We start from the raw sequence: 13,111 nt of genomic DNA, 5'->3' as shown, positions 1-13,111 counted from the left end.
ATGTTATTAAATTAATTTCCTCCAAACAAGCTGCTGGTGCTGCTGAAGTAGTCAATGGAGATTCCTCTTGTCTGTGAATTTCAATGAGTCTTATCAATTTCGCATTCATCACAGCTAGCCAGTGTCACTGGGAGAACGGCACTGTGGTCTCCAGCCTGTCACCACATCCCAACATACACACTGCAGTCATCAGTCCACCGCTCACACGTCATTCGTCACCGCCGCATGCTGACGACGGGCCACGCAAGACCCCCGGAGGCCCTGTTCCCCATCTTTTCGAGTCTGCTAAAGATTCCACTCACGTCTCAGGCTCCTACTCTCAGACAGTTGGTTATTTTCCTGACTTCGCTGAGGGATGCCGCAGTTCTGTCTCTGAGAGCCCATTTCCCAGGCTCTTTAACGCCAATAGAGTGATAAAAGGGTGTCAAAACGGATTCTATGCCATGTTGAGAAAGATCAAATACCATTTAGGTCTGCTGCAACAGGTCTGCTGGTAGAACTGGACGCAGACATACTTTGTAATTAGTCTCCCTGCTGAAAATTCCTACATAGCTGGTTAATCAGCATATGTTGGGTTATGGATGCTGGAAGCCTCCAAGGCACACCCACAGACTGCCCAGTCTGTTCACTGACCGCCTGATGCATACTGCACATAAAAATTGCCAGCATTTTCTTGATCTGGCAAGCTCTAATATGACTGGCTTATATGCAACTATACTAGGAGTTATAGCTCAGTCCACTTTAAAGAAAATGTAGCAGGTTGCAACATTTTAAAACGTTTCAACTTACAAAAAGTAAGTGTTTATTCTGCCTTGAGGTTTAGTTGAATCAAATACCCAAGTTGTCAAAGTTGTCACTTACCGTAGTATAACTTAACATTTCAAGTTGACCGTGTACAATAAGGAAGGCTTTTGAGAAAGAACTAAATTGCGGTGCCCCGCACATGACATGCAGGAAAAATAAGTAAAACATTCGCACAATTTAATAATTTGTTCCCTCTGTTTATTAAATCATGCACTTAATAATTGGTAACACTTTATTTTAAGGTGTCCTTGTTACACGTTACATGTACTTACTATTGTAATAACAATAAATGATGCATAATTACATGCAAGTAACCCTAAGCCTACACTGTAAAAAATAAGTGTACATTACATTTAATGTACAATAAGTGTACATTTACATTTACATGTAATTTTATGTAAAGTAATTAAGTAAGTGTAATTTTAACTGTAAAATTTAGTAAAAACGCTACTGAAAAAAACTGTTAATATGTTAACAGTGAGTTCCTGTACTATATACAGGGAAAAACTGTAAAAGACCTAACCAGACATTTAATGTAATTTTACAGTAAAATGCTGTAAATTGTACAGTTTTTAGAAGTCAAAATAACAAATCAATGTATAATTGTAAATTGCTTATTTTTGTTTACTGTGTTGAGAGGTGCTGAAATCGCGTTTGGTCTCGTACTGTATCGCGTATCTTGTCAGTGTGTGCACTTGCTTGGCCATTTTTAGTTGATAAACAGGAAAGTGGGTCCAGCTGAATTGAAATGGTGATTTGTTGGGTTGGTATAAAAAAGGTTATTATACCGCGGTAGCGGTCGCGGCAGTCGTCGTGTGAAGACCTCTTAGTGTAAAGACCATCAACTCTACCGTGCGACTGCACCGGACAGGGACTCCGGCAAGGGATAGAAGTATCGCTTTTTATTTTAGTTTTTTCATTTATATGTTTATTATTGAAATGTTGTTATATGCATGTGTCAATTTTATTTAATTTCTTTATTTTCTTAAATATGTGGGTATATAGTATTTATAGAGTTGTAACTTTTAGTTTTAGTTACTTTTTCTTATTTGTAAGTCGCTTTAGACAAAAGCGTCTGCTAAATGACAAAAGTAAAGTAAGTAAGTAATTTACAGTCAAAAACTGTAAACTGATATTCCCAGAATTCCCTGCATGACACATTAGAATGTATTTTGTTTAAATAATCATGTTTTTTAATAGTTTTTGTTATCAGTTATGTACATTTGTTTTCATAATGTACATTTCTTAATAGATTTGTTAACTATAATAAGAGAGACTGAGTGTTGACTCAATTGTAGAATTGGCATCCAAATGTTAATGGCATAGATTTTAAATAATGTGGTCCTTCACTCATCTACATGCGGTTCCAAGTCTTTCTTTCTTCTGTGAAAACACACAGACAAAAAGCTTCTTTTGTCCATACAATGAAAGTAAATGGTGACAGTCTAAAAGTCACGCCGGACTCTACTGACTTTCACTTTTACACCACTGCTTGGCATGTTAAACCAGACAGGCTGCATGTTAACATTACTGTCTTCAATTACTGTATGTTGGACACTGCAAGTGGCAACAGAATTGTGACACTGCAATGACATCTGCATTAAGAGAGCTTTGTGTTGTGCATGTGTGACACTACTGTTACTCTGCTTCCTGTGTTTGGCTTCAGGTGACCTTGGACAGTAGCTGCTGGTCTGGGACAGCTGAAGCACAGTTTGCAATCGCTAGAGCAATTACTACAAAAACACTCACTGTTTACTCTCCTATGCTAGAGGCAAACGGGATCGAGGGACTGCTGGTAGAAAGAATGGAGGAGAAGAGATGAAATCTAGTGAAAGGGCAATGAAAGAACAGGCGATATGGCACAGGGAGAGAATAGAGAAGGTGCATGAGATGAGTAAAGGGAAACATTTTGCTGGGGGGCAAAAAAATTTGGAAAAATCCACTAGAGAGGATCTGATGTTAGAGTGGGGGGGGGGGGGGGGGGGGGGGGTCCAATAATCAATATTCTGTCATACTGAGCAGCCGAATTAAAAGCCCTTTTACATGGTACATGGTAACCCAATGTTTCCAGTTTATTTCAATGGGAGAGAGGCAGCAGATGGAACTGAAAATGACAATGCTTGCTAAGATCACGCATACACCATTCACACGTTTGGTTTGGAGTCAGTGAGGATCTTACTGTGTACAGTGGTGTAGTTCAAAATAATTCCTTTTTTTTTTTTTATAAAAAAAATTAATCCTGGAAAAATTGATCAAATGCATTTTGTTTCCACAAATGTATTAGGCAGCTCAACTGTTTTCAACATTGATAACAGTAAATGTTTCTTGTGCAGCAAATCAGCATATAAGACTGATTTCTAAAGGATCATGTGACACTGAAGACTGGAGTAAAGATTGCTGAAAATTCAGCTTTGCATCACAGGAATAAATTACATTTTAAAATATATTACAATAGAAGAGTTATTTTAAGCAGTAGGTGTGATTGTACCACTAACAGGTTTGATTTTGTACATGCATTTATTTTGTTAATCAAAATAATTTTTATACAAACCCCTATATCAGTCTCTTCCCCAACTTTATTTGGTTAGTATACATGGTTAGTAGGGGTGTGAAGTAATGAATTACAAATACTCACGTTACAGTAATTAAGTAGTTTTTATCAGTAATTGTACTTTTTTATATTTAAAAATTGTGTACATTTACTTTTACTTGAGTACATTTTAAGTGATGTATCGGTACTTTTACTCCTCTATTTTCCTCCGTTTGTGGTCGTTACATGCTTATTTTAATTTTAATTTTATCCATTAATGTGATTGGATAGAGAGATTTGGTGTTTCACTGAAAACTGTTGCCGTTACTCCTATTCTTAAAAAACCAAACCTGGACCCAGCAGATTTCACCAATTATCGTCCAATCTCCAATTTACTATTTATTTCAAAAATTATGGAAAACGTTGTTGCCAATCAGCTACAGACGTTTCTATCTCCCAGTGATCAGTTCGATGCATTTCAATCTGGTTTTCACTCTCATCACAGCACTGAAACTGCTTTAGTTAAGGTTTTCAATGATCTGTTACTCTCTGGTGACTCAGGTAATCTCTCCATTCTCCTGCTGCTTGACCTCAGCTCAGCATTTGATACTGTCTGTCACAAGTTATTACTTTCCTGCCTTTCTGCATAATTATAAATCTCCCACTACTTTACTCAGTCAGGGTGTTCCCCAGGGCTCTGTTCTCGGGCCATTACTATTTATTACTTACATCATGCCGCTTGGACATATTATCCGTCGTCATGGATTTCATTATCACTGTTATGCTGATCCATCCATCCATCCATCTTCTTCCGCTTATCCGGGGCCGGGTCACGGGGGCAGCAGTCTAAGCAGAGATGCCCAGACTTCCCTCTCCCTAGACACTTCCTCCAGCTCTTCCGGGGGGACACCGAGGCGTTCCCAGGCCAGCCGGGAGACATAGTCTCTCCAGCGTGTCCTAGGTCTTCCCGGGGTCTCCTCCCAGTGGGACGCGCCCGGAACACCTTCCCGGGAAGGCGTCCAGGAGGCATCCAGAACAGATGCCCGAGCCACCTCAGCTGACCCCTCTCAATGTGAAGGAGCAGCGGCTCTACTCTGAGCTCCTCCCGAGTGACCGAACTTCTCACCCTATCTCTAAGGGATCGCCCAGCCACCCTGCGGAGAAAGCTCATTTCAGCCGCCTGTATCCGGGATCTTGTCCTTTCGGTCATGACCCAAAGCTCATGACCATAGGTGAGAGTAGGAACGTAGATTGACCGGTACATCGACCGCATTACTGCAGAAGCTGCACCGATCCGTCTGTCAATCTCCCGTTCCATCCTTCCCTCACTCGTGAACAAAACCCCAAGATACTTAAACTCTTCCACTTGAGGCAGGAACTCTCCACCAACCTGAAGTGGGCAAACCACCCTTTTCCGACTGAGGACCATGCCCTCGGATTTGGAGGTGCTGATTCCCATCCCAGCCGCTTCACACTCGGCTGCAAACTGTCCCAGTACATGCCGAAGGTCCTGGCTTGATGAAGCCAACACGACAACATCATCTGCAAAAAGCAGAGACGAAATCGTGTGGTCACCAAACCTGACACCCTCCGGCCCCTGGCTGCGCCTAGAAATTCTGTCCATAAAAATTATGAACAGAACCGGCGACAAAGGGCAGCCCTGCCGGAGTCCAACATGCACCGGGAACAAGTCTGACTTACTGCCGGCAATGCGAACCAAGCTCCTGCTTCGGTCATACAGGGACCGGACAGCCCTTAGTAAAGGACCCCGGACCCCATACTCCCGGAGCACCCTCCACAGGCCGCCGCGAGGGACACAGTCGAATGCCTTCTCCAAATCCACAAAACACATGTGGACTGGTTGGGCAAACTCCCATGAACCCTCCAGCACCCTGTAGAGGGTATAGAGCTGGTCCAGTGTTCCACGGCCCGGACGAAAACCACACTGTTCCTCCTGAATCCGAGGTTGTTATGCTGATGATATTCAGATTTATACTGCCTGCAGACCTGACTCCATTCACCAGACCATATCACTATCTACCTGTGTTAATGAGCTAAAAGCCTGGCTCAGTTCTAATTTTCTCAGTTTGAATTTAAACAAAACAGAAATTTTAATTACTGGCCCCCCTTCACTAACAAAAAATATAGTAAATGCTTTCAGTTTCAACCTTGATACTACAAGTTTTTCCATCTGCTACTGTCAGAAATTTAGGCATTACTCTTGATCCTGCACTGACTCTGGATGCTTACATTAGTAAACTATCCAAAGCTGCATTTTTCCAGCTTCGTCGGTTAGCACAACTTCGATCATATGTTTCTCCAAAAGATGCTGAATCATTAGTTCATGCTTTTATTACATCATGCCTCGACTACTGCAATACTCTTTTTGCCGGATTACTATTGCACTCTATCTCTCGTTTACAATATATTCAAAACTCTGCTGCAAGAATATTAACCCATACTAAGCGATCTGCTCACATTACCCCAATCTTATTTAAACTCCATTGGCTCCCTGTATCGTCTCGCATTACTTATAAAATTCTTCTGCTTACTTTTAAATCACTCAATGGCCTTGCTCCCCTTATCTCTCTGATCTACTGTCTCCTTACGTTCCATAGGTTGTGAACTTCTTACTGTACCTAGATTTTGTTTATCCTCGATGAGTGGCAGATCATTTTCCGTCACTGCACCTAAACTATAAAACTCTATACCTCTGGCACTAAGGACAATAACCTCCCTCTCTGTATTTAAATCACAACTCAAAACCTACTTGTTTACCCAATATTTTCAGTCATATCATGTTCTTTAGACACTCCGCTCATCCTGTACTACCAGCTGTGGTATATATGTTTTATGTTTTCTATGTTTGTATCTCTATTTTCTGTACATAATTGTACCATGATATGCAACATCAATCATGTCTATTCCCAGACTGGGCAACTGTCTACTGTCCATTTAACTGATTAATTGATTGTGAAAGGACTGTTATCATTATGTGAATCGACTGTCTTTTCTGTTTCTGCTTTTGTACAGCATCCTTGAGCTTGGGAAAGGCGCTATATAAATTAAACATATTATTATTATATTATTATTTATGTTAAAATTGTAACAAATTATCAAGTTTACTTATTATTATTTATTTATTGCAAAACACTAAAACTGGCTCCGTTTTGGAGAGAATTGGGCTCTCATTTTAACCCACATCATTGTGTGTGATGCTGAACTATGAGTTTCTAATGGTGTTGTATTTGCACTGTTCTAAACATTAATATTTTATGTGCAACAACAGCATGTTGTCTCAGTGTCCTTACACATTATTTTAAATCTCTTTTTCAAACTTTATGATTTAAATGGTGATAATTGTTCTGAGAATAACTTTCATCTTTTCTTCAAATGAATATTGTTTCCGTGCTGTTTTGAAGCGTTTTAAAGAGTTGGCAGTCAAAATTAAAACTGTTGGATAATAGATATTGTTCATTCTTTATGACAAACAAGATTTTTTAAATGTGACCATGGACCACAAACCCAGTCATAAGTGTCAATTGAGATATATACATCATCTGAAAGCTGAATAAATAAGCTTTCCATTGCTGTATGGTTTGTTATGATATATTATATTAGGGCAATATTAGGCTGAGATACAACCATTTGAAAATCTGGAATCTGAGGGTGCAAAAAAATCTAAATATTGATCAAATTGTCTATAAAGTTGTCCAAATGAAGTTCTTAGCAATGCATATTACTGATCAAAAATTAAGTTTTGATATATTTACAGTAGGAAATTTACAAAATATCTTCATGGAACATGATCTTTACTTAATGTCTTAATGATTTTTGGCATAAAAGAAAAATAAATAATTTTGACCCATACAGTGTATATTTTTGGCTATTGCTACAAATATATCCCAGCGACTTAAGACTGGTTTTGTGGTCCAGGGTCACAAATGTATAAATTGCAGTGTAGAGCGGTTATTATGAAGGGGTAGAATCCACAGCTCAGTACTCACTACTCAATACTCATGAGTACTTTTAAATAGGCTACTCTTTTACTCTTACTCAAGTAGTTTTTTGGACAAGTACATTTACTCTACTCGAACTACATTTTTGGAAGGTGATGGTACTTTTACTTCAGTATATTTTTTCAGTACTCTTTCCACCACTGATGGTTAGTAGTTCTACACTTGTTCAATCTCAACAATTTTAGAATAAAGTAAATAAACAGTGAAATATAAACTCAACCTGGATATAAACCCATTTCATGCATATTACATTTTTTCATAAATAATCAGAACAAACTCACTCTGATTTAACCCTAGCCATAAAACAAATTAGCATTTACAAAGTATTATTCTTAAAAGTGTAAACTAAACAAATACATAAAACATTATATAGTATATCACTATTATTTCACACTCTTGGCAGCAAATGTGTAATAATTCTTTGAAACCTGAGAGTGCCCTGATGTCTGTAAATGCTGATACAGCTGTGGTTCCTTTCATTTCGTGTGATGCAACACTCTGGATGGATTTCAATCAGACAAGCTCATTGTTTTCATGCCCTCTCCTATCTATCAGCACGGATGCTGGCCTGGCTGATCTGAAGGTTGTTCTCAGTGCGGCTTAAAGAGGCAGAGGTGGAGGAGGTCAGCACTCTCACTGGTGACAGAAGGAGATGTACAACCCCTCAATCTAATCTCCAAAAAGGACACAAGACTCTCTGCTGCAATCACAGGCTTTAAATCCATCTCTCCATCCTGACTTTTCCCGTACCGCATGAAGGAGAATAAGAGATGTGGGCGGGGCGACGGGGGGGGTATTAGCAATAGCCTGGAAAATCTTCATTTCCAGTTTCAGTGATTGAAACAATTGATTATACTACTGTATCTCCTCAAGAAAGGAGAAAAACACAGAATGCCTTTTCCATGGATACAGCAGGGCTTCAGCTGAGCACATAAACTCAGAGAAACACCCCAAAAAGCATTCATGGATGCCATTTTCATAATTCATTAGCTTATATTTGCAGATAGAGTTACTGTGGACACCTGCATGGGGAAGCTCCTGTCTGACTCCTGATTGGGTGGGTGGATGGATGGATGGATGGGAAAGGAGAGGTAGCATCAACTACGAAAAGGAAGGGGACTCAGTGGAACTGAGACTTGTTCTGCAGGGCAGAGATCCTTAGTGGCCATACATCAGCTTGAAACAAAATAAAAGATTTAGCATTCTGTCCTACTTACCATCAAACATCCTGGCATTTCAGTTAAATTTTTAATGCAGGCATATGTTTATGCTAAAACCGCACCCTGCTGCTTTCCCTCCCACTCTAGTTCCTCCAAAGACAACAAAATTCCCATCAATCCAACCGAACTCAGATAAAAAAAAGATTTGAGGACAAAGGACCGCATGCATGATGCAGTGTGACATGATTGCAAAGGCTCACTGCTGGTCGTGAAAGTTCAAAATATCAATAAAACAGCAGCAGAATTATGGATTGGGTTATTTTCGGTTGCTGTAACTCAACTGGTTGAGGATGGCAGCAGCAAAGCCAAGGTCACGTGTTTGATTCCCAGGGAATACACAAACTAATAAAATGTTTACCTTGAATGCTCTGCATACTCTGGGTAAAAGTGCTTGGCAAATGGATGAATGTAAATTTATGAGGGTCTCTTGACATGAGAAGAGGAGCTCTCCCAAAAGATGAAAGACTTTGATTTGGTGAAAGCTCTGGCACTCACACAGACATATACCACACATTTCTGAATGAAACATTTTGATAGATTTGACAGAGCGGGGAGAATCACTATGAACCCACTTCACCTCTATATTTTCATGTATTCCAGAGTGAAACAGAATATTCAGTTAGACAAAAAAATGTGATTTCTTTCCCATTGATAATTGATTGCATCATAAAAAAATGGATGTTGCATAACAGATCCGACTGCAAGTTTGCAGTTGATTGTGGTGGAATGCTTTTCTGAAAATGTACTCACCCTCACACCATTCCTGTATGACTTTCTTATTTCTGTGGAGCACAAAAGATGATGTTTTAAAAATGTTTTTTTTGGTGAACTATCCCTTTAAAGGTGCCATAGAATGAAAAACTGTCTTTACCCTGGCATATTTAAATAATAACAGTTCTGTACATGGAAATGACATACAGTGAGCCTCAAACACCATAGTTTCCTCCTTCATATGTAAATCTTGTGATTAAAAAAGACCACTGAAAAACAGGCGAATCAGAACATAACACCGACTGTGACGCAACAGTCGGGATCACTACGCCCCCAACATTTGCATAAACCCGCCCTTGTTCTAAGCCGGCCGAACCATCAGAAGCTCTGCAGGTATTGTAAATAAACAAGCGCGGACAACAGCGAAAATAACAAAATAAATTTTATGTTCCAGGCTGTGCAGGGGGTGTGAAGTGCAGGGATGGGTTGGTGTCTGTATTCAGAAAGGCACAGAAAGCAAATAACGCGAGCCACTAAAGGGACATGGTTAGCTCCTTGCTAGCGGTAGCCTGTTACAGTACATAAGATTTCACTCTCAGTAAGGAGAGATGAGGATGATGGCGAATGACTTACAGATCCTGAGCACCACTGACAAGCATCTGATCTTGTGAAATGTGTGGTAAGTACTGTTGCTCCATAATGTAAACATAGTTTGTGTGATCGCGTCTCTTGAAAGTGAAACTATAACGCGATCGATGGATCGTTCAAAAGCAGTTTCAATGCCTCGCATATTAATAACGGCTCCCTGATGCCCGCGTTTTATAATACAGTATAATTACCCGACGATATAACTGCGAGAGAAAGTATTTAAATATATATTTTCCTCCCTGTGCTTCCTTCTTGCTGATGAGCCGTACTGTGAAACAGCCAATCAGAGCAGATCTCATTATTATTCATGACCCTGCCAAATAAGCCAATAACAGACCGTTTCATTCTAGGGAGAAATCCTAGGGTTGTAAATGGACATGTAAAATCGTTTCTGGAGATTTTTTGCCCTTACCTAAGCCACAAACCTTCTGTGTAGATATCAGAGAACAATTTAAAATACTGTATCAATGCATTCTATGGCACCTTTAACACTTATTTTTACAAAATAATCAAAAAAAAAAAAAAATCTTTGTTTAACATTATTTTAAACAACGTTTTTTTATTTCATTTATAAAAAGTGTTAAAATTAACCATCATTAAATTAGTATGCTAAGTATAGGTAACATTTCATAAAGTTACATTGCCTACAATGTATAAATAAATGTTTAACTACTGATTAGTGTACCTCAAGATAAGAGTTTACCAAACTTTAGCGGTGTAAAATATTGCACTTTACTTAGTTTTAAAGCCTTCATGATGAGGTTGATGTACTGTTATACTCTGCTACTTTTTTAGCATCTAATTGTCAGAACTAATTATCTGAATACAAAATAAGTAAGGTATCTCACTTTGCTATAATAATAAAGAAGTTTTGATATTTTAAACTGACGTTATGAGAAACAAATCAGATCAGAGAAAATTTTAATTGCTCAACAGATGGTGCTAGTAACAACATGTTTGTTACTTACAGTATCCTGAATGTAAAATGATTATTTTATCCTAAATGCACTATACAGTACAGACAAAAGCGTAAGGATAAATATCAGCCAAAATCACAAAGACAAGGATTTGTCTCTGTAATGAATGACAAACCATTCAGTCATTTTTATAGATGCACTAAAGAAATGTGATGTTGTGTTAATGCTGATTTCTCATTTTATTGTTGACGAAGATTGAAAACTAAGCTGTTGAGGGAGACTTACTTGACAAGCTTTTTGGCAGCGAGGAGAAAAAAGCCATTTGTGCCAATGAAAACAGAACAAAATGGAGGCAAATGTGACAATCAAAGTAGCAAAACACAGAGAAAGACACATCCAGTTTGGCACAAAATGCGGGGCGAGGGATGGCAGAGAGGATGAAGAGGAAGTGATGAGGGGCCCAAAGGAGAAAAGCGCCTGATGAAATGATTGCAGGATAGAGAAAATACAGGAAGAAGGAGATGGATGCTATAGAAGTACGAGTCCCATGCACCAGCACCAGCAACAGCACGCTCTGTAATCATCGTGCCCCTCATTCCCTGCTATTCACCACCTATATTGTCTCTATCAGGAGCATCAAAAACACAAACACACTCACACACACAAACAGTAAAGAAACACTCACACATTACCTATTGTGCAGAGCTTATTATTGCAAAAAAACCACAAAACACACACACACGCAGTTCAAAACCTCAGTCCTAGCCTTCCCGAGCCACTTTAGCCTGGTGAAGAGAAGCCGCCAAAAAAAACCAACCCGGCCTGCAGTTTCTATGGAGATTTCAAACTTGATCATTCAGCTACCATGGCTTGCTCAGACAGAGCCGTCAAAGGTCATCATTTATTATATATCTCATCAGACTGGTGTGTGTGAGCCCATTCGTGGGAGTCAATGACTCCCACGAATGGCGCGGGACGTGCTTTTACATCAATGAGAGGTGGTGTACAGATGTAACTGTGTTAAAGAAGATGTGCTGCTCAGATCTAGAAACGCTCTTCATTAACTGCAAGCCGTTCTATTCGCCGCGGGAGTTCTGCTCGTTCATTCTCGTGAGTGTCTACATTCCACCGCAAGCGCACGTGAGCACAGCTTTACAGAAACTCGCTGATCTGATCACAGAGAGTGAGCAACAACACCCGTACTCTGTTTTAATCATTCTCGGGGACTTTAATAAAGCAAATCTCTCCTGTGAACTGCCAAAATACAGACAGCACATCACATGTCCCACCAGAGACAGTAATATATTGGATCACTGTTACACAACAATAAAGGACACATATCACTCTGTTCCACAAGCAGCTTTAGGACTCTCTGATCACTGTTTGGTTCATCTTATTCCATCCTACAGGCAGAAACTTAAGTCTGCAAAGCCTGTATTAAGATCTGTTAAAAGATGGACTAACGAAACAGAGCGGGATTTACAAGCCTGTTTCGACCTGACTGATTGGACTGTTTTTGAAGCTGCTGCAAATGACCTGGACGAGCTCACAGAGACTGTAACATCTTATATCAGTTTCTGTGAGGACATGTGCATTCCTACCAGGACTCATCTATTCTACAACAATGACAAACCATGGTTCACTGCCAAACTCAGACAGCTCTGTCAGGCCAAAGAAGATGCTCACAGAAAGGGGGATAAAGTCTTGTACAAACAGGCCAAATACACACTGGAAAAGGAGATCAGAGTGGCAAAGAGGAATTATTCTGACAAGCTCAGGAACAAATTCTCTTCCAGTGATCCTGCTTCAGTGTGGTTAGGATTGAAGGACATCACCAGCTACAAAACACCACCCCCCAGCACTCTGCAGAATCAACACCTGGCAGACGACTTAAACGAGTTCTTTTGTCGTTTTGAACAATCACCCCACACCCGCCCAGAACACCCCTCCACCTAACCATTCACACCTCCAGCAACCCCTCTCTCCCCCACACCTACAATTCAAATCAGCGAAGATGATGTGTGCCAGGTCTTCAGGAAGAACAAAAGAAGGAAAGCACCTGGTCCAGATGGTGTGTCACCAGCCTGCCTAAAAATCTGTGCTGATCAGCTGGCCCCCATCTTCACACAGATCTTCAATAGATCACTGGAGCTGTGTGAAGTCCCCTCATGCTTCAAACGCTCCACCATCATCCCCGTCCCAAAGAAACACAAAATTATTGGACTTAATGACTACAGACCTGTGGCCCTAACGTCTGTAGCC

Source organism: Barbus barbus (assembly GCF_936440315.1).
Source record: "Barbus barbus genome assembly, chromosome: 3".
Lineage (NCBI taxonomy): Eukaryota > Metazoa > Chordata > Actinopteri > Cypriniformes > Cyprinidae > Barbus > Barbus barbus.
Note: the sequence above shows the minus strand (reverse complement) of the source record.